Raw genomic sequence first — 5,722 nt, forward strand, 5'->3', positions numbered from 1 at the left:
GTTGCCTTTTGGGTTGGAGTTTTTGACCGTGCATTTAGATACATTAAACGTTGCTTGCAATGATAGGATGTGGAGCTGTGGGAAGAATTTCCCTGCCCCTCCCCGAGGCCGCCAGGAGCGAAGGAGAATTCTCCCTTTTTCAGTGGTTGCTATTATTTTGTATTTATGCAGCTCACAAAGTGCACATATTCCTCCCTTCCTGTCCATTTAGCCTAACAACAACCTTGCGAGGTAGGTTTGGCTGGGAGAAGGAGTGAATCGGCCCCCAAGGTCTATGGCCAAGTAAGTTGGAGGATTTGAACCCGGGTCTCTCCAGGGTCCTAGTCTGACACTCCAGCCACCAAACATCACCTTGGCTCATCTTCCGAGTTGCCCATCCATAATTGGCAGCAAACTCTGCAGGCTCACAATGCATTTCCCCCCGCATGAGGCCAAGATGCATTTTGAACTATAATAATAATAATAATAATTAATAATAATATTTATACCCCGCCCATCTGGCTGGGTTTCCCCAGCCACTCTGGGTGGCTTCCAACAGAACATTAAAACACAATAATCTATTAAACATTAAAAGCCTCCCCAAACAGGGCTGCCTTCAGATGTCTCCTAAAAGTCTGGTAGCTGTTTTTCTCTTTGACACCTGGTGGGAGGGCGTTCCACAGGGCGGGCGCCACCACCGAGAAGGCCCTCTGCCTAGTTCCCTGCAACTTGGCTTCTCGCAACGAGGGAACTGCCAGAAGGCCCTTGGCGCTGGACCTCAGAGTCCAGGCAGAACGATGGGGGTGGAGAAGCTCCTTCAGGTATACTGGACCGAGGCCGTTTAGGGCTTTAAAGGTCAGCACCAACCAACTTTGTTTTGTGCTCTTTGAATTGTGCTCAGAAACGTACTGGGAGCGCAGCCTTTTCTTCCTAAATGTGCACCTGTCCTTAGAAAATAGCATATGCCCAGCTCCGTATTTTGGTCTTTTTCTGGAGGGATGATGCATTAATTTTTCCTTTCATTTTTTGGTGAAAAATTAGACTCAAAATCAAAAATATTGCATCGTAGCAGACTGCACTAGATCTGTAGTTTTATGAAATGAGGGCAGCCCTTTTGAATACAGGGCAATTGGGGGTGGGGGTGGGGGGTAGAGCAAGGAAAGAGAGGGTCCCTTTTCATTGACGCATAGCTTTTTCAAAATCTGGCCGAGTTGAAGCCGGGAGTGGCACAATAAATAGCCCCTTGGTAATTTGGGGCTGCCCTTCGAGAAAAGGGCACCCCACCCACTAAATCACTTGGCACGTCATGGGGGGGGGCGCGTTGGCACAGACACCCTGGTCCCCTCCGAGCCAGACCGAATGAATGGCTTCCATTAAGGCCTTGCCTTTTTCTTTTCTTTTCAGTGAGCTGACAAGGAGAGGAGGAAAGTGGGGTGGGGGGTGGGGAGGAAGGCATTGGCCTCCGAAAAAGCAGATTCCTACCCCCGCTGCCAATGTAAAGTGAGACTGTGAAAGAAACTGTGCTCGCCAAAGCAAGTGGAGGGAAGTGTGGTTTTGGGGGGAAAGGGGGGACACCCCTCTGTTTTTTGCTAAGACAAGGGGATCTTAATTTTGGATGCCATTAGCGGGAGAAGCTCGTTTTGCTATGCAACCCCCATTGACTGTTTGCAAGGGAGTTTGCATGCGGGGAGGGGACAGTCCCCCCCCCCAATATCCACAAATATTGAAAAGCATTGAACATACTCAATTATCTGAGGTTCTGTGCTGCCCCCCCCCAGCTATTTATGGGCTATTATTACCTTTAAAAAGCTCAACAACTTTGGCTGCCCCCCCCCAACACAACAAAAATCCTGGTACGCTCATGCATGCATGCCCCATGGGTTTTCCACTGGGGGGGGGCACAGATGTGTCATGAATTGGCGCCTGTGGAGCGGCTATGCATGGATACATGTGTCCTATTATTATTATTATTTATTATTTATTAACCATTCCTATGAATTTCCCTCTGAAGGAGTCCTATTTAACAATGAGAAAAGCGTCAGTCACTTTGTAATAATAATAATAATAATAATAATAATAATAATAATAATAATAATAATAATAATTTATTTCAGACCCGCCCATCTGGCTGGGTTTCCCCAGCCACTCTGGGTGGCTCCCAATAGAACATTAAAAACAGAATAAAACTTCACACATTCAAAACTTCCCTAAACAGGGCTGCCTTCAGATGTCTTCTAAAAGTCAGATAGTTGTTTATTTCCTTGACATCTGATGGGAGGGCGTTCCACAGGGCAGGTGCCACCACCGAGAAGGCCCTCTGCCTGGTTCTCTCGCTAACCCATAGCCAATTTTTTTGCGGCTGCATTGCTGACTTGGGGACTGGGAGAGAAATCTCCGGGCATGAGGCTGGTATAAGCACACTTGTGGATTACAAAGGATGGGAGAAATGGAATTATGAAGCAGCCTTCCCCAGTCTGGTACCATCTGGATGTTTTGGGCAATGTTAGGGCAAAATCCTGGGTGCGAGAATGCTCAGCCACCCAGCTCATCAGGCAAGGGCCTGTGGTCGTTGCGGAGTATAAAAGGAAGGAGTCCAGCCACGATCCGGAGCAAACAGCAAGGTTTATTACTGTGCAGCAGGTTCAATGCCAGACTGAACACCGTGAACAGGGCAGCAAGAACTTTTAAAAGTTCCCACCACCATCCCATAATGCACATCGAAAGCATCATACATACATCACTTGTGACAGGGCAAAACGTCAGAAAAGGGGAAGGTGCAAGGGGCATTAGCATACAGGTAAACAGGAGGTAAACAGGATTAACATAAGGTAACAATGCACGATGTTCCAGGACATTGATAAGCAAGTACCAGTAAGTATCTGGGATTGGATCCTTGAGTACCTGGCAGGGGAAAACAATGGGTCCAGGTGTGTGTATTGCCTCTGGCTTCGGAGGGTCGGGAATGGCAGGTACCTGAATGCATTATGGATATGCAGAGGAGCACCACCCTGGCTACATGACCTCTTGCTGTTCCCTGCATCCCCGAGAGCCCTTGGCCAGAGTCGTAAAATGGGGTTTCATTTAGAAATACAGATACACGGTATTCATTCATAAAGAAATATGGTTACATAGAGTCTCAGGCAACAGAGAAAGGGTAGGAAAGGGAGCCTTTATTACACAGGGCTTGATCTTGAGGGGTTCGTGTTGGTGCGATACTAGAGTGGTGTTGTAGGATCAGACGGGGTCCCCTTGAGGGCATTTGTGTCAATCTTGATTCCCAAATGAAGCCTCGTTTGGGTGCCCCCCCCCATAAAATTCCCTAACAGGCAACATAGCCCACGGCTGAACACAAGGATGTCCACGATTCTGGCGATAAAACTTCTGGCTTCTCTCGGAGCACACCGGGGAGGGTAGAACCTCAGTGTCCTTCTGCTACTGCTAGAGCAATGAAATATCTCTCTTTTCCCCAGCACAACTTGCAGTAATAAAATGTCCCTGAGAATTCCTGCTTAGGGTGCAGGCTGCAGCTTTTGCAATGTGCTTCAGGGCTCAAGATTTTCTGGACCAAGAGGGTCGCTGGGCAGAAATTGCTTTCCCCCCCTCCCCGGCGCATCTTGTAGCAGGGAGTACCACAGCCTTCTGGCCCAGCTGACAAGGAGGCGGCTAGGTGAAAGTGCATTTGCCCACAGCAGTGACTGAGCCTGGGAGTCCACTGCCCAGGTCAGAACATCCTTAAACCACCTCTCTTTCGCTGCTTGTTTTGGATTACAGGGGCGAGGAGGAACACTGGGAACAGAGTCAGGCCTCAGGACTGCCTACCCTGGCTCTCTGGGCCCACCTGGCCTCTAATCTGCACGCAGAACAGCTTGCCCAGGCCATAATTTGTGTTGTGGGGCTGAGAGCCTGTGGCGATGGCAACATGATGCAGAATCCACTTGAGGCAGCAGCAACAGCACCTGAGACAGCTCCCCAAAGTGATGCGGTCGCCATGGCGACGGGGAGCTGCATCTCTGCACAAGGGAGGGTTGCCGCGGTGACCGGGAGAGCTTCCCAGTTCATTGCAGAGGGAGCAAAAAAATTGTGTGTTTTTTGGAAAAGACCTGCAGGTACCAAGTGCCACTGGGAGTAACAAGCATAAGAACAGAGCCAGTGTGGCATAGTGGTTAGAGTGCTGGACTAGGGTTCAAATCCCTGCTCAGCCAGTGTGACAAGGCAAAGCGACCTCCTTGCTCACCCTCCTGGGGTCAACAGGAGGCACCCCCCCACCAGCTGTTGGCACTCATTTCCACCATGGGAAAGCGGGGCTGCGGTCTGTAGCTGCTGGCTTTCTTACAGCGGGGTTATCCAACGGTTTGATCTACCTGCATCCATTGCTTTCAGCACTGTGGTGGACACTTTTGTGGAAGGAGAGGAGGGGAAGAGAATATATCTTTCGCCAGCCTCCTGTCGCTTTCCCCTAGTAACCTATATTTGCACACACCCCTTCAGCTATATTAATTTATCTTCTCGCTCTCCCCCCCCCTTCCCCTCTCCCGATCATTGGTCCTTTGCTTCTCTCCCCTTCTCCCTCTCAAGGCCGGATCATCCTTAATCCTTCCCCCACCACACCACCCCGAGCCACGCCAGCCAGTCTCGCATCAGCTGCTGCCTCACCGAGACAGATTGTATCCCTCTTAATCTCCATGAGTAACGCAGTATCTCCATCCTGGGTCTCTAGCACAATCAGCTTCTGGTGTGAGCCGCTAGACATTATTTAGGCGTGGGACACTCAACAATCTGCAAGCCCCTCTCTGCAAAGCACTATCTGCTTAAAAACATCGTACATAGGTAGGTAAGAAGGCAGATACAGGGGCGGGACAGCAATAAATCACACTGTGCCAGTTGGAGTTAACTCTTTATTAGCAAGAACAGGATCTGCACAGTCTTGATGGGCAGTCAGGCCTAATGAGCACAAGAACTCGCGCCCCCCCAATGGATCAGTTGCCAAGATTATAGGTCCCCGCCTCCCCACAGCCATCCCAGTCCCCTCTTCTCCAGGGTTTTCCCAAGCATTCGGAGACTACGCCTGCCTGCAGCTAACCTCTCCTCCGCTCTTTCTATGCCTCTTCTGGTTCTGGGAGAACAGAGGGGAGGAGAGCTGGTCCCAGCAGGAGGGGGGGAAACCAGTGCCTCTTCCCCAGCCAGACCCCTCTGCCTCTCTCCTCTCCTCCTTCAGCTTCTGCCTCCGATTCCGGACTTCTCTCTGCCACAAACTCTCCCAGCTCACTAAGCCCTGTCGCCTCTTCGGCTTCCGAGACCTCCTCTTCCCTCTGACCGGCCGCTCATCGCCATCCATGTCTTTGGCTATCTGAAGGCAGCTATCCTATCCCCCTCTTAGGTAGGTTTCCCCAGCCACTCTGGGCGGCTTACAACAGAAAAATGAAATAAAACATTTTAACATTAAAAGCCTCCCTAAACAAAAACTGACTTCCTTTCATCAAAGTGTGTCTTCATTGTTATTACTGTAATTTTAATTGTTGTCTTCTTGACATTACTTTGCCTTTATTTCTCTTATTTCTATTTTCCCCTACACTTTCCCGAAAAGTGGCTGGCTGGGGTTTCATTAGGACACAATGGGAGATCTGGATCAGGCCAATGGCCCACCTGGACCAGCATCCTTTTACCGCAATGCCCAACCACATGCCTGTTTCGTTGGAGTTTCCTTCCTCGGAGTTTTCCCGAGCAGAGGTTGGGTGTCTTGGGT

This window comes from Zootoca vivipara, chromosome 12, assembly GCF_965207765.1.
Source record: "Zootoca vivipara chromosome 12, rZooViv2.hap1.1, whole genome shotgun sequence".
NCBI lineage: Eukaryota > Metazoa > Chordata > Lepidosauria > Squamata > Lacertidae > Zootoca > Zootoca vivipara.